The 24588-nt window shown below is 45.5% G+C and overlaps 1 protein-coding gene across 1 annotated transcript in view; it reads right to left on the bottom strand.

Annotated features, from left to right (window-relative positions):
• Positions 1-24588, bottom strand: part of LOC142564646 (excitatory amino acid transporter-like) — a 252090-nt gene that overhangs the window by 183604 nt on the left and 43898 nt on the right. Inside the window, exon 2 of the mRNA XM_075675723.1 lies at positions 6838-7368. The gene's annotated coding sequence lies outside the window, so the exon portion shown is untranslated. The remainder of the gene's footprint in view (positions 1-6837; positions 7369-24588) is intronic.

The following is a 24588-nucleotide window of genomic DNA, read 5'->3' on the forward strand; positions in this document are numbered from 1 at the left end:
CTAAGCTTGCCTCCTCCTCTTCCTCACTTCATGGCTTGTTTTCTTGCTCTTCTACTTCATGCGCCTCCCCCTCTGTCCAATCTGTTTCCTGCGATAACGAAGAACGCCGAGGGCCCTTGAACCATTCCCATCCGCAAGGTTCGTCGGGGGTCGTGAACCGAGAACAGAAACCGCTGCATTTGGCATAATCTGCCTATTTAGCGTTTTTTTTTACTGCGAACCGAATTAATTAACTATGTAAAGTTCAATGAATGTGTCCGTTCTTTCGTCTGCACGCGGCAATTAGCATCTGCGCTTCCACCACGAGGCTCGGAACGTCAAAGGGGTGCCGCTCAGAGCCGGTGGAGATTAGCCGAAGCGCGATGCCTTATGTACGGTATCCGATTGCGGGAAAGAAGCTGTCGAAAAGGGAATGTGCTAAGCGAACAGGTGCCCTGGAGCGGGTTTCTGCTATTCCCGAAAAAGCAAGGGAGATGATGCTTCAGTCGCAGCTATAGATCGAAAAGAAGAGGATTTATTAACGTGGCTGAGCGCGTTCGCGTCGAGAACTTAATTAACGTAACACGTGTTTCTTGGATATTTGCATGTTCATGCACTGGCAACGTACGGGCGTGGGACAGCGCTTCTATATTGAGCTTATACTGAGCGCGAGTTTCAAAGTTTTTTCTTCCAATAATTGCCAGGGATGTAACCACAGAGCCTTCTTTCCCGGCAAATAAAAATGGGTCTTCTCGCAAGTGAATTGCCAGATCTCCACTGACCACTCGTAATGGTTTTATGGTCGTCTGTTTGTCAAAGTCTTTTTTTTCAGTCATAGATAGCATTTATATTTCGGTAAAGACAGCGCTTCTGCCCCTTATGTCCCGCATTTATCGACATATCTTATTTCCGGTCTTCCTCAATGTTCCATGCCTTGACCCTTGCTGGAGCAATTGAATCTCCCCTTTACGTGTAATTTGCGCCGTCATCTCAGTCCCATTATGTCAGTGTCACTTCATGAATGTCAAATTGTTCTTTCTTTCATTTTTTTGCATGCTTGGTTCGCCGCCTTTGTAACCCTTTTGCTCGCTTCGATTTTGTGTGTATGTTCAGATTATACTGGTGAAGCAAAAGTTATCAGAACTTTGTAGGTTGAGTGTTCAATTCCTTAGAATACAACGTAATCCTTTTTTCCCATGAAACTACGTAGCAACCTGGCGTAAGCAGACACATACTATCATGATCTGTGACGTCGTGATCTGTCTCTGCGACCTAGTGCGTGAATCACACGGTGCCTTCGCCTCCGTCTCTTGTTCTTACGTCTTTTCTGCCTCACCACAAGTAATTCACTGAAATAGTTTTCGCCCATTATTTCTCGTTAGTGTGTCTTTGAAAGCCATCCGATAAACATCTTACGAGTCAAGTTCATTCACGTGTGGCAACCGGGCCACTTTATTTTGTTTTTTCTCCTCGAACAACCTTAGAGACTGTCGGCAAAGCGCGACGTGCTCAACCGTGCGTCGCACTCGGGACCCTCTTCAGGGGAGCAAAGCGCGCCAGCCGACAGGGGGCGGCAGAGAGCCAATCAGAGCTCATCGAGAACCATTAAAGCTCTCCAACCGCGGAAGCACCACTCCAAGGCCTTTCCGATTGGTCGCATCCTCGTTCACGCCTCCCGCCGCGGTCCATTCGCAGCAGACAGCATCGGACGGCCAGACGGCGAGCGAGACGGACGAAAAATTTCGGCAGACCACCGTGGCCTTCTCGCGTAAGCCGCGAGCTACGTTGAGCATGTCAAGCATTCATCACTTCACAGAAAGTCTCCAATAAAATGTTTGATCTCTTCTGTTAAATGCTCTGGGAAAAAGGCGTAGTTCACCTGATTGTATATTACAGCTACGCATGTAGCCCATTATGGCACTGATGCTGTCCCCATCTTTGTCCAATGTAGGGCCAATGTGCCATAACATTAGGCCTACGTTGACCCTGCTTTCCTGACCGCTCGGCCAAAGACGCGGACGTGCAGTCCTGTCTGTCTGTGCATGTGTCGAGCGACAGCGTACGTGGTCAGCAGTGGTCACCTCATCAAAAATTCCTGGAACAAGAATTTTGTACGCGTGGAGCTTTTCTGAGAGGAACTATTACGCGTTTGCTTTCTGACACTGCGCTGCAAAAAAACAAGGGGGCGGGGGCAGCTGATGTTCTAGTCGAATTAAGAGGAAGAAATGGACTTGGACAGATCATATCCTCCGTAAGCCGGATGACCGATGGTCAATTCAATTTACCCAATGGGCACCAAATGAACGGATACGCATTCGAAGACGTCGGAGAAATAGGCGGTATGATGTAATTAGGAAATTTTCAAGCGTAGGCTGGCGTCATCCGAAGCAAAATCGGGGTAATTGCGGATTGCCTTCATCCTGCAGTGAACATCAAATCGGGTGATGATGATGGTGTTTATGCTATAAGCAATTTGGCGCCAGAATTCCCCTTTGGAAATCCAACTTTACAGTGCGTATTTCCGAGGAGCTCATTTTTGCGCCATAACGTTGTATAGTTAGGTTCTTTATATCACTCCCTTCTTTCTTTTTCTTCTTGCCTTTCCTTCTCTCTCTCTCTGCTCGCCTTGCTGCTCAAGGTTATTTATGTTCATCGCACTAATGTGTTCACGTACTGTAAACATAGTGAAAAAATTCGCAGTTATAATGCATCGTAGATTAGCATCACCCCAAGTGCAATGTTTTCATCCCCCTACTTCCTCCCGTGCAGAGTAGCCAACCGGAACTACCTCTTGTTAACCTCCCTGCGTTTCTGTGCACCCTTTATCTGGTTCGCGTAGCGTAACTTTCCGGAATACCCTTTCGAAGTTGTTGCGCCTGAAGCACACACATACTTACCCTCAAACGTGCCACAGAAATTGATAGAACTCCGTAGTTCTGTTGATGGTAAGGCATTTCGAAGAAAACCATGGGTCAAAGTCGTCCACAGCAAGCGAAAAGGCATCATTAATGAATTATTTGTTTGTTCGCAGTAAAGATATATATATATATATATATATATATATATATATATATATATATAATCACGCTATTATATTGTGGAAAAGCACGTTATGCTGTATACAAGTGTGTATACAAGTATACAAGTGCTGTGTTTCCTCTATAGTAAAACATGTATAACAAAATGGCTTTTTACCGGAAGGAACATCAAAGCGTAAATGAAATTACTAGCCATCTAACTAGTTGAATAGGAAGCGTTAGCAGCGTCGTGTACAATAAAAGCGATAAATTCATAAAGTCTTACCTACTCATGAATATAAGAAAAATAAAAATGCACGTAAACAGGAAATGCACTGAAAATTTGCTTTCATCGCTCAGCGCATACCGTATTGGCATGTAGCGAATTATAGCACAGGTGTACAGTACTGGCAATGCCTGACAGTTTTTACCACAGGCAAACATGTCACATGATCTGAAAGCAAACGATTAAGACTTGTGCACTCGTAACTGCAACAGTGTGGCCACTTGGTATATGAAAGTGAGTGTTATTCAGCAGTCTTTAATAGCCCGTTCGATGCAAAATGCGCTTCCAGGGGATCACAAACATACATGGAGTATGTGGTGCAACGACGTCGAAAAGGAACACTGAAGCATTTGCCACACATGCCGGATGCTTCACTTACCTTTTGTCAAGCTTTAATAAAAACTAAAAATTCCCCAAATCACACAAACGAGATGACAATTGCCTAATGGTGTAAAACGTATTAAACGAATTATGGTCTATATTCACAAAGCAGTTCACCGGCTTATTCGTCAAACAATTCTTAAAGTGAAAATATTATCAGTGAGTGCGGCGTACGAATGATCAGCTGCTTGTACCAAGTAATTGTTGTGAACTACTCTAGTGCCCATTTGCAGTATCTATAGCTAGCATTTAATGCTCTCATATAGAGCCTCTATAGACTGCCATGTGGTCATTTTATGTATATCCCCTCAAAGAAAACTTAGGAGTGAAGAAAAAAAGAAACAATCAGATCCCCGAGCGGACACCAGAAGGTGTGACACAAAGAAGGTTATAACATATTGTTAAACATTTCCTTTATTATGTCATAACCTCCCATTTATAATCGGCGTACACAGGTGACTTCCATCAGTGAAACAACGTGGCTGAATTTAACTTAATGGTCGACAGTGTATCCGTAAAGCTTGTCGCTTTGTTCAGGCGAGCTTTTCTCTCATGGCACGCTAGAAACGTCTTCAACCGAGTAGCGCATGTAGACATGTTCAGGTACTGTAAAGGTGTTTCAGTGCCCTGCTTCCTTAAAACACTAGAAAAGAAACTGCTTTAAGATAACTTCTTCAAGTCATGCATTATATTGATCTCCAAGCTCTGTAATGTGTAGAAGTGTGAATTGCTTGTGCAATTGAAGCAACATGATCTATTATCCGCACAAAAGGCCCAAAGTATCATTTTTGTCATGCTGAGTTTGACGCCTAGAAATACTGAGTTAAGCACGGGAAATGTAACGAGAAACTCGTGGTAGCATTTTTGATTATTTAGGGTGTATGTTCAGTTGGTGGCTAGGTTAGCAAACCCATTACTAAATACTAACTGCTATGCTGAATAAATTTCAATCGAAGAAAGTGTCATACGAATTTTTTATACGAATGCACTCTCGATGGCCGCAAATAAGAGTGATTTAGTTGCTTTATTTTCCTTGATCTGGAAATGGGCTCGGGCTTTGCAGGGCTAAATGAACATAATTTATTGTTCTTAATCAGTTAATTAGCTGTGTTACAATGCATGTACGTACATCCTCAAACTACCAAGCACATGTTCCAGATTTATTTCATCTGGGAAACCGTTCTTTGACTCCTAGCATAATCTATGTGGTGCAACGTGTACATCAAGCAGGTATCCCGAAAGCGTCCACGCCCACTGGTAGGTGTCTTGGAGCTACCGCGTTTAGTTTATTTCGCTTGAGGGAGCTGGACACGTTACGTTCAACATCTCCACGCTATGAAGAATACACTTGTTGTTTGAAAGTTTGATGCAGAACTCAAGCTATTCCCGTGGCTCACATGGAAGAGAAACATGTAGGAGCAACATGAAGGATTCGGGCTTGGTTTCAGTGCACAGTGTAGATGGAGACTCGTAGTTAAGACAGAGCTCAAATTAAGACGAACAACAAGAGTGTGAATGAACCAAGTAGTCACGTCCTTCTTCCTCATTGTAACTTGCTAACTTGTAACTTGTAACTTGCGCCTAAGTTACCTCAATATGTACGGACGCATGCAACGATGTGCTTCGCTTTCGACGCGTTAGGCGGGGAAATCCCTAGCAGCCATCAGCAAGAGTCAATAGACAGCGCCTGCCATGTGCAGAAAGAAGGCGTCGTCGAGCTTCGCATTTGTAAAACACGCGATGTCGTGTGCTAGTGCTATACGCCGAGCCTTTTCGCGTGGAATTCTGAATTTATTAAGAGTTATAACCAGTACTTGCCACGAAACCATTACAACATTGTTACTGACAAAGCTACTCTTGTCCAGAGAACAAAAGTTCTTTGCTTAACAAAAGTTGGCGAAAGGCCTTGGCACGTTGCACTTTTGCTTGAAACAATTTTCCGATGCTTCAGCGATGAACTGGGAGCAGTGTCAATGCAGCTCGGAAATGTTGCCCTTGTGATTCGGTGTTCGAAACCGATTATTGAACGGCTCTACAAAGAGTTTTAGCGACATATAAATAACGTGCATTTATTTCTGTCATCAGAATTAAATAGTAGTCAATACAATCTTAACCTTTTCCCAGTGCTGTGAGTCTGGCAAAATACATTTGAAGTAAAAATGTGTACAGCAGCATACGGGGCTCGAGAATATAAACCAAAATTCTCTTTGCACGGGCTAGCTTGCTTCAGATTATCTTCGGAAACTTACTGGGTTCTAGCATTACTGAAAACGAACCTACGTAACGAAAAGCATTAGGTGTGAACAGCACAACTAACATTGTTCCTATTTCGGTTCAAGGAAATCATGCTAATCGATCTTCATCGGCGTCTAAGTGTTTGCCAACGCAGTGCACTTCAATTTCGAGACTAGACAACGGCTCTAAGATGAAATGTAATTTGACATTCATTTCTCTCATTTGCGACCACAATGATTTGATGCCGTTTACTGTTAAGTTATACGCGGATCCACAGAATTATGGTGGGATCGTATTGCGGATACTTCTACAGATGCATTAGGACTAAGGACGCAGTGTCTAGAAAAGTAAAACAAACATTTTCCAATTCGTCATCGCAAGGGTCCATGTGGGACCTCATTCACCTGTTGAAAATTCTCATATATTGTCTCTGTACACAGGCCCATCTCGAGTGCTGGGTGCCGTGACTCCACTTACGTGTCGAATCGCCCCAGTCAATGCCAGTGCCTCGCCTGCCTCGCATTGCACTGACGTTGTCCATGTCGCGCGCCTCAAGCCTTATTACTCTCCTGTCAAGACCGATACCTAGACGCACCGGTACGATGTTTCTGCCGCAGGGGATAATGCTACATGCATACTGCGCGTTTCTTTTGGACAATGCGCGCGGGCGCCCCTTCGAAGACGACGAACTGCTCCAGGGTCTCGAGCTGTCGGCTGAACTGGTCAGCGCTGCAGTTGTTCTTGTAAATATGCTTTGTATATAGTCTTTAGTATTCAATCCATCGTTCGCGTAACAACAATAAAAATGTATTGTGGTAAATGACGTTGGATCCAGTGCATCCACACCTGCACCAAAAATTTTTTTACTTTTCGCTAACTGCAGGCATAAAGGAAAGGGATCCGTTCACACTTGGTTTAGGATGAAAAGCGCGAACTTACCCTAGGACTCCAGATTGTTCTTGACGGGCGAGGTAAAAAACGCACCCAAGCTCCGACAGACGTAGCAGGTAGTCCACTCGAACACAAGCTCCAGCCACAAGGCAACACCAAGCGAGTAGTCACCGAGCAGCCCACCACTTCCGCTAACTTCAAAGTAGAATTCAAAACTGTATCACACAAGTCGTCCACACTTTCCGAGCACTGAACGAAGGCAGCCAGAAACGGCTCTCCGCGCAGCGCCTTCACCAGTCACTCGCGTTCACTCGTTTCCTTCGACAGTTCCTAGGTGTTCCCCTCCTGGGCACAATGGCTACGGCCGGACATCACACCTCCACACGCCGACGGATCGTCCGGGGCATTCCAGGCATCCGCGTCCCGACGCTGTGTACTTCCGTTTCCGGAAAGGGTCTCTTCTTACCTGCCCGCAACCAGGGTCGAAAGCTGGACGGTTCTTCCTCCCCCTTTCTTCCGGTCCTCGACGGCGCTTGGGTTGCCGGCGACTAAACCAGACCGACCAGGGCTAGCGACGACCTGCGTCGTGCGGTCGCCGGAGAGAACCATGAAAGAGAGAGAGAAAGAGAAGAAAGAAAGAAAAGTGAGCAAAAACAGCGTGAGACAGGCCGCCCGAAAGAGGGCGCAGGTGGAGGGGATAGTCGCGTGACGTCACTGGGAACGACGCGCTTGGCGCGGACGCAGGAAGTTTGGCGGATGAGGCACTAAGTGTGGGTGGGAATCGCTGGCGGCGGCTCGACACAGAGAGGATACGCCTCGCCTGGGCTACGGGCGTTGCTCGTGGTAGAAAAATGCAATTACGTAAGCGCTGCAGAAGACAAAACGATCCAAAAGAACATAATTTAGACAGGAGTTTGTTCGCAAGCGCCCATGTCAGAGACACGTGCGCAAAGCTCTTCCCTTGTTTCGGGCATCGCAGCAAGTCGAAATATTACCTTGGAACAAATTTAAGTGGTCGTTCTTGATATCATTTTCATGCCGTTAACAGCTACTAATGCTGCTTGTTTCACGCGCAACAGACACACGATCATCTCACTTGCAGGTTTCCATGGCTGGAAAAAATATATTTGTAGAAGTAAGACATAACTAAACAAAGGGCTCACACGCTCAAATACAGCGTGTGCCAAATCTCGTATGCTGCGCAGTAACAGCTCGCCTCCGGCTCTTCATCGATCTCGTTGTCCAAAGTTTCAAGGATTCCCACAGAAAGGTTTGCCGATAAGGCGATTAAGCTTTGTGCTGACGTAAATTGTGCAGCAGAGGAGATTATGCGGCCCTGATCCTTCAAGATCCTTCAAAGCAGGAGTTTAGCAAAACTTGCTTTTGTCCCTTTACTTTGATCTGATAGATTTCGAGGGCTCCTAAGAATTGACCTATCGGTGAAACCTTAATAGGTGTTTCTTTTTTTCTCTCTTCTCCGCAGAAAGGTTTAGACAAAAAAAAATGATGGCAATGACCCAGAACTTGTATGTTTTACTGTTTTGTAACGGCCCTGTTAAATTTTTAGGTTAAAGCAGCAGCTGAGGTATTAGAAGATAACAGTGCCACGAAAAGCTCCGAGATATATTGCATGAGCCAACAAATTTGTAACAAAATCGCCATTACATTTAGCTCTTATGAGAACTTGCTGTCAGTGCATCGGGTTCATTCAATGCTGTGGTAGCACCCAGAGAGAAGGGAAAAAACATAGATGCTAAAGAATTCAAAGAAATTACGTCAGAACTCATCTCGCGATGGCTGTCGATGGTAATCCGAATCGCAATCGAGCAATATAGAGACAGTCCATACTGCTGAAACCATGTTTGTTTCGCACGTGTAGTGGCAACTCTGAGACTGGCGTTGCTTCAGCTATACGCCACATTCTTCGATATCGCCCCACTTTGCTATGGCACTCGCGTGCCAAGGTCGCCCATGTGCAATGAGGCACGACGACGACTGTATGACGCCGACGCAGTGACGATGAAATGAAGAAGACAGAATGAAATGAATGAAACCACAAAAGCGTATAACGACGATGGAGGGGCGACAATGGGATATTCATTCTTAAATTATGGTGACGGTATAACGAAGACAACTTGACGACGTGACGACATGAGAACAATGAGTTGACGATGACTGTACGACGAATATGGCGTGACGACCAAGCTATGACTGCAACTGCAGGAAGAAACGGGAATGACGGTGATGACATGACCAAGTTGGCACGACGACGATAATATGAAAACATATGGATAATAGCGTTTGTGCGACGACGACTCAATGGTGACGATGTCATAAAAACGGCAACAAAATCGCGATTTATGACGACAGAATGATTACGGTACAATGATGAACAAGGAATCACGTCGACGGATCGACGAAAGTGCTATGACGACGACGACATGAGGACAATGGGATGACAATACTGAAGTGGTGACGATGGTTAAACAACAGCGTGGTGACGATGGCATGACGATAATGGTATGAAGACGGTGGCATGACGAGAATCGGATGTCGATGTTACAATGATGACGATAGAACGACTGCGGCGGCATCCCGACGACAGTATGGCGAATTTTTGATGACGGCTGCGCATAGACGATGGCGTGTCGATGACAGTATGACGACGACTGTGTAACGACGATGGCGTGATCACGACGGCATGACGTTAGTCGGAAAGAAAAGGTGGAACGACGACGAACAACGACCACGATGGCATCACGGCCCGGACACGTATGTAGCTGACTTGGACCAGTCGTCCAAATTGTCTAATAGCTTCGGCCACTAGGTATGTGGTTGGGACGTGATGCCGTTGTGGTCAATGCATCATCGTCATACCAGCGTTGTCAGCCGACTCTCGTCATGCTGGCGTCATCACGCCATCGCGGTCGTCATTATGCCGTCGTCGACCACGCTGCCGTTTTATCATTGCCATCACTTCAGTGACGTCATCCCGTTGTCGTCATACTATCGTATTCATACAGCCTTCTTTTTTCATCGACGTCAATCATCAGCCTTGTATTGTAAAAACTCTCGTCGTTCAATCGTGATCATACCAGTGTTGCAGCGTCGTTATCGTGAAACGCTCCCTATCATGCCTCCATGTCTCAATGAAATCGTGATCGTGCCATCATCGTCACTGCAGCTTCATCGTCCGACTCTCGTCATGCCGTCGCCGTCATACAGGTTTCGTGATACAGTCATCGTCCCTCTGTTACCGTCATACACTCGTCGTCATACCATTGCTCTAATGCCATGGCAGCCCGACGACGGCACGACAACGATTGCCTGATGACGGCTGTATGACGACGACGAAGTGACGAGGATGGCATGACTACGGCATGAGAAGAATGGTATGACGACGAGTGCGTGGTGACAATGGCGTTGCGATCACTGTATCACGAAACCTGTATGACGACAATCGCAATGTATGACGACAATGACGCACGACGAGAATTGGATGACAAAACTGGAGGGACAATGACGGCACGACCACGATGGCATTACGACGACGGTCTGACGGTGGAGGCAACGGTTAGCTGAAGACGGTGTTAACATGGTAATGCCAAGTTAAATCAGGCTGAAGATGAAGGCCAAGACACTTGTAACTTGTATGCTAGGCGCTAGCATTATTTAGAAAGTCGGATGTAGGAAGACGAACTAAATGATTTGCAAATGACATGAGCTTTGTTTTAGACTCACTTAGAGGCATTGGTCATGAGGAACACCAAGCAGTCACCTCATCAAGATCAGTTTGTAGGGAAAGGCGGTCAGCGTCATTAGTAAGATTACGATATATAACACAATCACCTGCGAATAAGCTCATTAGAGATGAGACAAATTTGGGTAGATCATTAAAGTAGATCATTAACGAAAATTAAAGGAAGTAGGGGACCAAGTACGCAGCCCTGGTGGACACCAGATGTTAATGGAACAGAAAAAAAGTTAGGGCCAATAGCACAGGTGTGGCATTTAACAGTAATGGCATCACAACCACATATTAAACCAGCTCTGGCCACGCACCAACTAGGCGAGAGTCGCACGGTTGTCGCAATTATTGCACTTCATTTATCGCAATAGAAAGTGTACGATGCGCATGATATGAGTGCAGGCTTACGATGCCTTTTTTGCTACAGCTGAGTGACGTTGACGCCACCTTGTTCATGCTTCGTGGCATCATCGACATTGAGGGGTGACCGACACATCGTGACAAGTCACTAAAGCGTAGGCATTTACGCCTTACTGTTACCACTCAATTTGCTTAAAACGACGTAAAATGCTATTTTTGTGATGTAGTGGAAACACGGAGTGGTAATGAAATTGATATAATTGTGGCGAGCCGACGGCGCGACAGTCACATCGCGCACTCAAACAGGAGGAGTTGCTGATCTTACGACAGCGCGGAGACGACAGCGCAAGACTAGATGCTCTTGTACAACGTCAAAGCAGAAATGCGAACCAGCGTTCACGACTGCGCTGGTCTTTAAAGAAATGGTATTTAAAAATATTAACGCCGTATACGCGCAATTGTAAACACGTAGCGGGTAGCAGACGACGCGTGACGCAATCCACACCTGGCCGTGGTTCAGCCAGTGTCCGCCAGACGGCCACTCTGTCGATCTCGCCGCCAATAGGGAATGATATAGGGAGATAGAAGGGAAGACCCGTAGTGACGTGCGATAAGTCTACAAGCAATCGCAGAGACCTGCCCACTTGAGGTAAATGAGGTTTGAAGGAATACTGCGAGGCATGTTCGGTGAAACTGCATTATAGTAAACTTAGGCACGCTTCGGCAACAGCGCAACTGTCACTGTTGGCCTGAGGGAAGACTCACGGAGCCGCAAAGGCTAAACACCGACGGAGAAGATGCCTTGACGTTTCCCGCACCGTTCCCGCACCGTGACGACACAAATTCTGATACCGTATCCGCAGGCCTAGATAACTGGTAAAGGAGAATATGCGGTATAAGGATAAGTTGTAAAAGAAGAAAAGGGGGACTGCGTTGGGTTCCAGAGAAACCAAAGACTTAATAAAAAAATTTTCGAGAACCTTTTCGGCGCACAAATGGGATGAAACATGTGACAACTTATCGAAATTTGTGAAGTCTCAATGACGTTCCCCGGAGCACAGTCGCTGGCGCGAAATCCACGAAATTTCGGTCTTTATTTTCTGCTGTAATAGTGAGTCATTTCCCTCCATGTGACTCAAGATATAGTTGAGGAAGAATATTTCAGAACTGTAAATTCATGTACCGTCGCTCATTGTATATATAGTGACTTCAATGTAGTTTGTATCGAATGACGCCTTTAGCTAATGTCATTATATCGCTTCGGCGAGGCGTCGCTAAATGTTATTAGACAGAAGCTACTTTAGCAAACGAATAAGTCGGGCAAAGCCATGATTTTGTACTGAGCTGCGATTGTAAAAATTAGTTGATACTAAAAAAAAGCAAATAGTATAATCTCATTGCGACATATATACAAAAGAGAAAACGATATACAAATATATAACAGATACAAGAATATTAAATAACAAAACACACAATAATCGAAACCGAAATATGATACATTACCTGAGTGGTATGGTTTCCCTGTGTAATGATATTATTAAAACAGAAACAGCTAGCTTCTTAGAAGTAGACCTAGTTGAAAAAATAAGCCAATTCGAAGTGAATGGGGCTCCTGCTGATTTTTTTCACTCTCGCCTTTTGCTCGGGCTAATGGTTTATTACTTTTGTCAGCCACATATTTTGCTAGCTACAGGATTATAAATCATCGGCGAAGTTTGACGTAGCCATTAGTGTGGGTAATTATATTACACTCTCTCATTGCTTAACCTTGAACCTTTGTAACTATCGAAGTACGAATAGCAAAGGTAATAGCTGCCAAGGCAAAGGAGTTAAAAAAAGCACGATGACTTACATGCAATAGGTACAAGCGGTACTTCGAAATATTCCGAACAAAAAACGATTTTTGAAAGAATTTATCAGATTGAGAATCAAGAGATTTTCGCTCGAACAGACAAGTATGCAACTAATGGCTTCTTATACCAGTACAAAAAAAAAAAAGAAAGAAAAACGGAAGTTACTACCTCCCGGAATCTTAGCGGTAACATATTCATTCGTTTTTCAAACTATTAACATTTCTGACAACAAACAGTGTTTAGTACATCCGCCTTTCCTGCTGTGTTTGCGTGTGTGTAGATGTATTGACTTTTCCTGTATTGCGGAAGCATTTCCCTCCCCATCGCCCTCTTGCCCCCTTTTTTTTTGCTGTTGATGAGTTTCCTTTTAACCGTTAACTGTTTATCTTATTTATTTATCTTATCTTTTAAATTGAACTGTTTATCTGTCGACTTGCTTGCGTGTACCTCTTAGCACATTTATGTTGCTACGGATCTCTAGGTTTGTTTTTCTTCGTTTTAAAACTTACCTGCAACACTTTCAACTGTGCCCATTTCCCTCGCCTATGAGTGTTATAACTCTTATACGGGAACAGGAGTAATGTTCACCAGTAGAGGTCAATAAATCTCTTTCTTTTATTTTCATTTGGATTTTCAAGATATCGCGCTCGATAATATAAAACGCGCGAAACTTGGCCCACATTACCTTCCTGCCTTGCTATACGACGGGTAGTCAAATTATTGCGTCGAGAGGCAGAGAAACGAGATTACCGATGCGAAAAAGAAAAAAGAAAATGAAACTCAAAGGAGGACGTTACCTGCCGTATTGGATAGCGAAGTCGACCTGCAGTGCTTTTTGAGACGTGCAAGACATAATGAGTAAAAAACAACAAGAACAAGAAAAAAAAGCGCTTCTACAATACGTGCCAGCGCGTCAGAGTCTCGCGCGAATAAACAGCTAACGTTTGAAGGCTCCCGACTGGCGCGCCAAGCACAGCCGAGGGCGCCGGGATTCAGACCACGCGCGCACCACTCATTATAAGCGCTAATCTCTGTTCGCCCCCAGGTAAGCTGATGTGTAACCTTGTTAAGAACGCTTTCGCCGGCTCTCTAAGTAAGGAAGAAAGCCGTCGTACGACTTCTTTTTCGTTCTTTCGTTGTTACTTCGTTTGCATCCCTGCAGCTTTTCGCGTCGTTCCCGCTTGATGGAAGCTCGGTTTCTTGCCGGCTGCTCGGCAGACTGTGTAATTAGCATAAAAGCCGAGAAACTCGAACCGGGGCCTGGTGTCTAGAGTTCACGCTACTTCCTTTAGTCTGCGGGCGTTTCTTTTCTCCCCCTCCTCCCCCACACCAACTCCCCGTTTTTGTCTTCCTCGTCTTTACGTACCGGCGCTGATTCCTCGCCATAAGACGGCACACAAAGCCTGCAAAGGTGAGAGTTTTCTTGAACAGGTGAACCGAACTTCTCTCTTTGTGCGTTCTGGTTTATAGAAGGAGACACAAAAAAAAACACGTCGTGTCTCAACTTTTTTTTATCGCTTTTCTTTTTGAGGTTGCTGCCGACTCTGTAATTGTACGGCACGAACTCTGAACGCTCCTAGAGTGTCAGCAATAATTAATTACGGCACCTTTGATGCGACCCGTTCAAAACGCGCGTTAAGTGCGGCGCGGATTCGGAAAAGGAAAAAAAAAAAGGAAACTACTCGCGTCACCGAAAGCACAGGTGGTGGTTTTCACGGCATCGCGTGCGACTCAGCAGCGCGCCTTTAGCCCGATGCGGTGTTTGAAGGCAACGCAATGGCCGTGTCACGTAAAGACGTTTCCAGTTGTACGCTTGCTTTGCTTGGAAACACAGGAGAATGCCCGCTTTCTCCTGTATACTCCCGCGGAGTGCTGAATGCACTCGGCTTTTGGCGGCAGGGCCATGGTGCGATTTTTAACGCGTTAGCGATGTTTTGAAAAATGAGACCAGCACAACAGGGCCTTCGCTTACGGGAATACTATAATTTTTTTCACGTCCTAAGCAGTGTTGCACTTAAAAAATAAAGTTTGGTGTTTTGCGTGCCAGAACGGGATAACGTAAATAATTATTTGTCGCGCCCACAAAAAAAAAAAAAAATGGGGGGGGGGGGCTCTCTAGTGTAACTACTGGGTCGGCAGCTCTCAGACAAAAGCTTTAAAAACGGGACAAAAGCTTTCTGTAGCTTCACATTTAAAATGAGTCCTTTAATTGCAAATTGTAATCAATGCGAAGCTTTAAGTAAAATCAAACCAACAATATCTATCCCCTTGCCTCTCATGTGCAGTCAATTACAACATCTTACGGAACACGTAATCTTAAAAGAAAAGCTGGATATCTGCGTAGCCTCACAACGCAGCCTAGCATTCGCATTTACATCCTATGATGTTCCGTTTTACTGAATACTGTCACAGGCTGCTCTAAAATTGAATGTTTTTTTCTGAGATCTTGAGGTCCGTAGGATTTTGTGGCTGCCGGCACAGGGAGAGTAGTTATGGACTCCCATGATAGTTTTTCTAAACTGAAACAACTACCAACAGAATCCCCGGATGTAGCCACCGCGAGAGAAAGAGAGAGAGAGAGAGAGAGAGAGTTGAGACATTGTTAACTAGGGCTAAGAGGAGGTGGGCGAGAAAGAGATGCAAACAGGACACAATGCTAAAGAACAAGGCACAAAACGGCGCACAAAAGAAAGGAGTAAGAAGGGAGTTTAACCAGAACGTAAAATCCGATTAGGTATTCAACACTGGGAAACGGGGAGAAGAGAGTTGATAGATAAGAACTAAGTAGAGATAGCGGGAAAGCCGACACACGACCACAGCCGGTTAGAATCAAAATGAACGCAAATTCAGGATAAAACCCTTATCTGCAAGTTCATTGTTCTTGGGAATTGCAGCAACACCTCCGCTTCCCTCTGCTGCACGTCTTAGGAAACCTATATGCTGATATCCAGCCCTGGAAACGTAAGCCAGCGCCACTCAAACTGCTAAATAATTTGCACCCTTAAAAGAACATCAGCCTATACATCCCAACCCTATGCCCAAAAGAGGTGTGACTGTGGGTGTTAGAGATCGATTTTCACCCTTATGCAGTTTAAGGGTGTAAATTATTTAAGAATGCAGGGCAATGGAGGCGGATGCGGAACGTCCCTTTAGCAGCAAGTGTGATGCGTTGCATGAATTTTGGAGCAGGCCTTTCCAATCCCCTGTAAATGCGCGGGGTGGTCATAACTTTTTCTTCGTTTTAAGCCCTTTCATAACCGCCGATTCACTCTGCTCTCTTCACTCTCCACTTCGTTTTTTAGATTAGGTTTACGGTTCTTTTTCCTTTCTTCCCTTGCGGTGGCACAACCCTTTTTTTTTTCAACATTCCGTACCGCTTCCCCTCGTTACCAAAAGTGTTAATTAGAAGTTTCTGGTCTGTTTGTTTATAACAACGGATGTCTGCGAGCAGTTGTCCTCGCTGACGTCGACAGGCTTACAGTTATTCCGGCGTCGAGGCTGTACTCTAGTCATCCGGCTGGCTGGTACCTCACTAACTAAAAAAAGCTTCATTCAGGTCACTTAGATTTCAACATTGCGTTGGATTTGCATATGTGCGTGCTGTTTGGTATTTATTATTCCTACATTGCCATTAAAACCACAGTTATTTCCCCTTATGCTTTCCTCGGCTTCATCGTCAGTTAGCTTCACACAACTGCCACTAACAAAAAGAAATTCAGCCCCACTTGGTTTCCTTCCCCCTCTTCTCCTCCCTAACGCTTTTGAGATCACGAAGACGACGACGACGACGACGACAACAACAACAACAAAAACAACAACAACAACAACAACAACAACAACAAAGCAGGTTGTATCCGCTCACCACTTCTTACCAGTCTTTGAGCGGGCACATGGGCAGAGAAGCCGCCTTCACCGACAGTCGTCACCTTCGCTTACGCACGCGTATACGTTACCCCAGCGTTCTCGCCAGATCCCGAGTCTTAGCGGCGCGGATCCGGGAACCGGCACCGACATGGGGAGAAAAAGGAAAAGCACGGTGGTGTGCACACGCCCCGCATTGAGGCAGGGGGGAGAAAGAGGGATTCCCGACGCCCAATTGAATCTCGCCGGGCGGGCGAGCGTCGTCTGCTGAGTCGACTAGGCAGTAATCGCTAAGAGCTTTTTCCTCTTTCTTTTTTTCTCTCACCTGTACCGTCGCAAACTAGGCGACTATGAAACGGCTACGTAAAGAGAAAGAGAGAGAAACGTGATGACATCGAAAACAAGTCAAAACAAAAGAGGGAAGGAGAAGCCCCGAAAAGTTTGAGTGTGCGAACTCCTGTATAGCGCAGCCACACGCCCCCAATAGCGAGGGCAGCGATAACAAATATACAGCGAGAGCAGTCGTGAGCAAGACTGGCAGAGGGTTTAAGTGCTTTTTTTTTTGCTAGCTCTGTTTTGAGATTCTCGTTGCTGGCGACCCAGCTACGCGTATGGGAGCAGCACCGCGACGGCTTCTTTCCGTGGCAGTTCGTGTCGTACCCCCGAGTTCTCTCAAACGAACCCGGGGCCTGCTGGAATGCTGTACGAGGCTTCGAGAATAAGACGTGTCTCGCGACCCCCTCCCGAGAGCACTGTGGAGGTTTTCATCGCTTCGTCGCTCCGGGGTGTGCAACGCGGAGAATAAAAAAAAAAAACTCCGGAGCAAAGCTTCTCGTTGAAGTGGTGGAGGCATGTTTTCTCGACGTGAAACAGGGATTTAAAGGAAAATGTCGGGCTATTCGCGCAGGCAACGATTGCTCCTACAGTAAGGGCGATCTTAAATGCGCGCGTTTTTTTTTCTCCGAAGGATTAGTTTTATATTGCTTTCTTACTTCTTCCTTTGTTTTTGCGATATGTACCAGGATTCTCATGCTTGATGAGGTGCGCTGATGTATGCCTTTGGAGTGTGAAATCTGAGCACTCATATTCAGGTTCTGTGCTCTCTCCTTGTGGGATTTTGCGCACTCGACTTGAGTGGGCCAACAGATATTTATTTATTTATTTATTTACAAATACTACAGGTCTATCGAGGCCTACATAGAAAAAGGGACACATGATTCAGAAGGCCTCAAATAAAAAAAAATGGTCGTGGAAACAGGGGCAAAAAGAACAAGAGCTGCACATAAACTTATGAATGCATGTTCAAGCTCGACCGATCCTCCAAAACGAGTACGTGCGACTTCCACAAAGGGAGCACAGAATCCTTATATTAATGTATGCACATTTAAGGGTTACATTCATTGAAAATTGTCTACCTTTTAATGCAGCTTAACGGGCCCACCTCGACCTTAAAAAAAAAGACTAGCCCTTCCCCTACCTGAAGATGAGAGTAAGCGAAACTTGTCCTGCGTGCACCTGACCTTCTCCATGGTTAAGTAACCCACCAGTAACGGTGCCGGATTGCTTCGGCATCCCGCTCCCTCAGTTCGGGATCTCCTTATCGCTGCTGTCGGATTGATGGGCTCGGGCGGCTCTAACGGCTGGAGCGGTGCGCCGACGGCGAGCACTTTCATGGACGAGTTCTCGCCGCCGCTCGACGAACGCTCGCTGTTCCGCGAGGGAACGCAAGACGCATGGCCGTCCCATCCGTTTTCCGAGACTGGAATGAACGGCAACTAAGCCGACGCAGCGAGTGCGATACCCTTTCCTGCCCTTTCCCTCCCGGGCGGAAGCGAAACGGCTCTCATTGGTTGCGCATGTGGCGTGAGCGCACGCCTATGCAGCTGGAATCGTTGCTAATGACTCACCGCCGCCGGCGCAGCTGTCAACTCATCAAATCGCCCTGCATCCGCTTGCATTGGTATTTGAATTTTGGCGTAGCTTTTGAGCGGTGTGCACAGATATAAAATTTGCATGAAGATAAAGCTGTAACCTTTGTGGTGGATTAGATTGGATGAAATTACATGTTTCACAAGATGAAAGCAAACACAATTGTATGCATCGCCGTTAGTTGTAAAGAGTTTAATTATCTGCTTTACGAAATTATCAGTGAATTTCCCCTATGCTGTCATTGATGTCATTGTTTGCTGGCTCCTTATACATGCTATATATATATATATATATATATATATATATATATATATATATATTCGTGTAACTGGACATCATGCATTTTGTGACAGTTTTTAATTTATCCCAGTAAGTACAAAGGAGCATTCCTTTACTCCTGAGCCTATAACGAATCTTAATCCTATAAGTCTCACATTAGGCAGTTTCTAAATACATCCACAAAATCTGACGGAAGATACAATCGTTTTCCATCTAGTCATAAGAGTGAAGTGCGCATGCACCACTGTTCGGGAAAATAATGGGAGACGTCAATGTACTGTCGCCATATTTGGAAAAGATTAATACAAAAACTGGTTGTATTCTCGGAATCTATAGAATTTGCAAGAAATGAGCTGGCTTTGAGCACCCACCATTTTGATTTCTATGGAAAATAGGATAATGTATTTTAACATTTTATTGCAAAAATAAACCCAAGGAGAAACCCCGCAAAACACCCATTAAAAAAACCAGGAAGAAAAAAACTTTAAGAACTGACATAGTTGTTTGAACAAATCTATCCCGAGCAGGTTTCTTCTGTCACTTTCTCTCCGCAGTATTTTATTGTAATGCTGCATTTCGCACTTTGCAAAAACTCATGATGTACCATACGTACAGAGATAGTTGCAAACTAAAGTTGATAGTAAGTTCTATCGTCATCTACGAAGTTTCGTCGTCACGCGAAACAGAAATGAAGCGAGAGAAAGAAAAAAAAACTCGAAAACTGCGGCGGGACAGCAGTTCCTGTCTCAAGTATAATATCTCTATACGACGCGAGAGGAGACCACAGGTTCACAACAAAAAAAAAAATCTGCTGTAATTTTCGACGTGTAAAAGTAGTCATGACAATAATTACTGCTATACGATCTGTCCAGTCGTCAACACACGCACAAACAAAAAAAACATTAATACAGACACAAAACAACACAGATGCCATCGTAGCGAGATCTATTTACGATAGGAATCATGACAAAGCTATACATACATAGGGCTGAAGATGTTTGCACCATGTTGGGAAATTCACTATACACTTTTTGCCGAATAGCTCATGCACGGGACAGCCCGAACATAACGAATCGGCTTATATATAGCCACCTGTACTACTTTTACAGATGTACCGGTGACTCGTTATGTTCTTTACGTAATTACGCAGCAAAAGAGCAAACGGTATCTACATAACCTCACTGAAACAAAGATACTCCTTCGAGCGTATGATTCCTTTACTTAAGCAAAGCTTTGTACGCCTTCATCGCCAGAATCATACGGGTCTACTTCGATCGGTTTCTCGCCGAATAAAGTAAGCCGACCCTGGAGACGGCGCAACCGCAAGGTTTGCCGATCCCGGATACGGAGTAACAAAAAAAGTCAGTTTCGCCCGAAAGGCGAACCATCGATTGCGATAGCAAATTTGTGGGCTGTTATACGAAGGACAGTAGTTTTATCGGCCGTACAATCTCGTATACACAAGCTTACCAACTAAATTAACAAACATGTTGACACGCACGCACAAGCAATCATGAACACATCTCACTCGATAACAGCGCACGCTCGCTGTCAAAATGCTGGAGTCAGAAAGTGCTATAGGAGCATCGCCCGAATTAACGTTTGTCTTGCCTCTCGCTTCGACGCGAACTAAGCGGCGATAACACAGTGCACTCGAAGCTATCAGCACTCGGAATCTCTGTCCCCGTCGCAGATCTCTTCAAGATAGGGACCACGCGGCCGGCGCCGGAGTAGAGCACCCCCTCCCTCCCTCCCTCGCTCCCTCCCTCCCTTCGCCTTGGTGCCTTGCGCGCGAAGGAAGACGGCGGGCTTCCGCTCCGCTTTCCCCCTTGCGCTAGCGAGATTTTAGCCACCACAGTCGGCTCACCCTCGCACGCTTTGACTTGCGCATACAACATACGGCGTGCGGCGACGATGTTGAGTTTGTGCAGAACATCACGGCGACGCCGACGCCGACAGCAGTAAATGCGCCTGGAGTGCCCATACAATCGCTATCGTGATGAAACGGGCACGTCCTGCAGACTGCGCAATTACCGGTGGCGTGGATCGTGGGGTGGGAGATCTCCACTTCTTGCCGGACTAACACGTCGCGTCATCGCTAAGCGGCAGCTCGCGCTGCAGAATAGGACAACTCTTTTTGGCCTAGAATTGCCCATCTAACGCAAAAGCCTCGCTTCACAGAGATTCAACATGTACGTTGGAGCAGCATGATCTTTAGGGGTTCAATACATTTCGTTTACATTCCACGGCTTGTTAGCACGAACCATGGATCTTACGGCACCAGCCGTGGTGGCGTAGAGGCTTTGGCATTGCGGAGCTAAGCCCGAAGGCGCGAGATAGAATTCCGGCAGCGCCGGCCGCGCTCCGATGGGGGCGAGACGCAAGAACGCCCGTGCACCGTGAATTCTGTGCACATTAAAGAGCCCCACGTGGTCAATACTGATCCGGAGTTCCGCACTACGGTCTTCCTCATACGCATATGGTGGAGTTGGCTCGTAGAACCCCATCAATCTAACTGTTAAATTTAAGAGCCGCAATGAGCGCAGCAGAAAGCTAGAGATGACAGACTAGGAGGGATTAGCCACTTCTCCCGTAAAAAAGTGGGAACCCACAAAATCAATCCATCTAAATTCATTATTCGATTTATTCGTTGAAAGGAGCTGCACTGAGGCTCTGTCAGTTTTAATACCCGGTTTAATACCCGGTTTGCATCTGCCGTCGCCTCTACAGAGCTGTAGGCTCTCGCAGCCACAAAGAAAGAAAAACTCCGCTGCGCAAAAAAAAGATGTCTAGTAGCTCTGTATACTGACCTTTCGTTCACAACACCAAAGGCAGGAACTTACGATTGAAAAAGGTATGTCACCGAAAAATATATATATATATATATATATATATATATATATATATATATATATATATATATATATATATATATATATATATATATATATATTTGTGTGTGTGTGTGTGTGTGTGTGTGTATGTGCCTTCGGCCTGTAAGCCTCTTCGAGATGAAATCCTTCTGCATTTCGTTACGGTGCAACGTATTGTGTCGAGTTGGAAGAACACTGCGACCTGGTTTTAGAAGATTTGAGGTAAAAGCTCCCTACCCGAGAGTACCGGAAGCCCACGAGGGAAGGACAACAAAGGATTTGGGGAGATTCTGCGGAGAAGAGCCGGAGCTTTTGGGGAAGAAGCGCGAGAAGGAGGAGGCGGTGACCGTGAGGAAACACAGCTCGGCCGTGACCGCTATTGCAGGCAAGGGCACCGCGCGTTCTGAAAGGAGCCCGAGACAATGGCGGTATGGGTTGCAGCGCCGCCCGCAGAACCGGTCGCTTGAAACGAATGACGCATGCTCTTGCGTTAATTGGCCTATACACAACGTAAAGGGGAACACATAGAGATATCGAATTTCGCGTGCTGATGTGTTCTCACGTGATACGAGGTTATCGGATATGAGCGTTGTGTGGTACACGGGTTTCGTTTTCTTTTCTTTTTTATGGATAGTATGGATCACGATGGGCAGTTACTATGGGCCGAATTAATTAGGCCTGCCGGGGAGCGTTCTGTTCGGATGCACGCGTATAGTGGTCTCATGCCTAACCTGCACCCCCATGAGCCATGTGGTTCACCAAAATTGAAGTTCCTGATAGGGACGTTATATCCCAGGATAGCAGGCAAATACGCGCGGGTCAAAAAAGGCATAACACTTCGGGGCGCTTGCACAAGTAACTTATTGTAAAGGATTCAATAACCCACGTAGAATAAATTTTTCGTGTGCTTCACCCCTAATATGCCACCGATTTCCACCAAATGTAGTTTGAGTGCCACCTTCAGTTAACTGAGGAGATTGGGAAAACAGCGCATTTCGTATTGATGCATGAAACTAGAGAGAGAATGAGCCCCTTATGATTATCTGGGAAGCCTGCAAGTAACTCCGAAACTACTAACTTTCCCCGCAGACCAACCTTAACCTGCCCTCCTTTTCACAAAGTGGGAACTTTGTGTAGATACAGTTTCTTCAGGCTCTGTACAGCCCTAAGCGGTGCTAGAAACCTGTCAAATGCTTCGCATAATATGGGTTCCCACATTGCATTGGATCTGCGTAATATTTTTTTTTACGAAGAAGTGGTTTTTGAACGAGATCTCCCACAGATATTCGTTGCGCGGATGTAAAAGAAATCACGCCATCACCTGTCACGGCGGCATATGACGTGCCAAGCCTGTCCGATTCAGGCTGAACGGGTAGCCGTTTCTAACATCGTTGTCCCTTTCACGGTACGTAAATGGTGTCGTAGAAGTTCGCTTTATCTTACCTGGACAGCAAATTTCGGGCGTTATCTCGACGGGTACTCTTGAGATTGGTTCTCCATAATTATTGACGAAGGGCTTCATTTATGGTAACACACAGGCAGCTCGTAATGTCCCTTTAATACAACGGTTTTGACAACTGCGACCAGTACCGCAAAATAGCGTAGAATACGACGCGGGCTGACAGAAGGCGCCACCGCTTCGTTGCAGAGAAATCGGCATCTTTTGAACCATGCGGACGAACACCACACATAGGTACCATCGTCCTGCATTGACGTTGCTTGAGGCAGCATGCGCCATGTATATATATATATATATATATATATATATATATATATATATATATATATATATATATATATACACTTCCTTTCTCATGCAACAGCGCCTGGACGCATTAGAATGGTTTTATATATATTTCATGACTCCTTAACGCATCCCAATTGCGCGAGTTTTTCATCGCTAAACTTCAGTTTATGCTTCACAACGTGCGTAATGACCCTGAATTTCTTCGTAAGGAGCAATTGCTGAGTCGATGGCAGATAATTCAACGGAGCTCGCAGCTTCTGCAGTAACCCACACTGGTTCAGAACTCAACTAATCCTAAAATTTGTTTGTGCTAATATGCAGCCGAAGCACAAAAATTGAAACGTCCAGTCGTTAGATCTGTTGCTCTCGATCATGGGCCCATAGAATATGTATACCCAATACAACTGAGATAGTGAAGCCGCAACAGAAAGGTAGGGAGGTTCAGCGAGACCCCCAGCTTGCTTTGTTGCCCTAAACTCTCAAGACTATTGAGTAAAGGTGCTTTAGCAGCGAAGTTACCGAATATGATCGAATCGTATCTAAATTTCCTGAAAAACGAGTTCACGATATCCAATTGAAAACGGAATATTTCCTAATTTCTAAATAAGATTTATAAAATCTGTCAAGGGTCTGTTTGGTAAAAGAGCGGCTTATTTAGATCACTCGATTTATTTATTTTTCTTAAATTCTAGGGGCATTACGTGCCAAGAACCACGATTTGATCATGAGGCACGCCGTAGGCAGGGACAATGGACTGATTTTGACCACCTGAGTTTTTTACCGTGCACCCAACGCCCGGTACGCAGGCTTTTTAGATTTTTGCATTTCACCCGCATCGAAATGCGGCCACCGCGGTCGTAATTCGAGCCCGTGCCCTCGGGCTTAGTAGCGTAACGCCATGACCACTACACCACCAGGGCGGATTTATATCATTTGATTGACAAATGTAATAGCGTCCGGTCAACTGATAGAGTCTGTAAACTACAAACAACTGATTTAACTTACGCTGCGCACCAACGCATTACACTAATCAAACAATGGGTACAATGCCTCGCCAGGTGTAAGTAGAAGGTTGTGATCGTTTAACGTCAGTGGGATAACACAGCACTTCATTCATTGTCTTAAATGAATGCTAAGCAATGGTGAAAC

The sequence above is a fragment of the Dermacentor variabilis genome, chromosome 11 (genome assembly GCF_050947875.1).
Source record: "Dermacentor variabilis isolate Ectoservices chromosome 11, ASM5094787v1, whole genome shotgun sequence".
In the NCBI taxonomy this organism is placed as follows: domain Eukaryota; kingdom Metazoa; phylum Arthropoda; class Arachnida; order Ixodida; family Ixodidae; genus Dermacentor; species Dermacentor variabilis.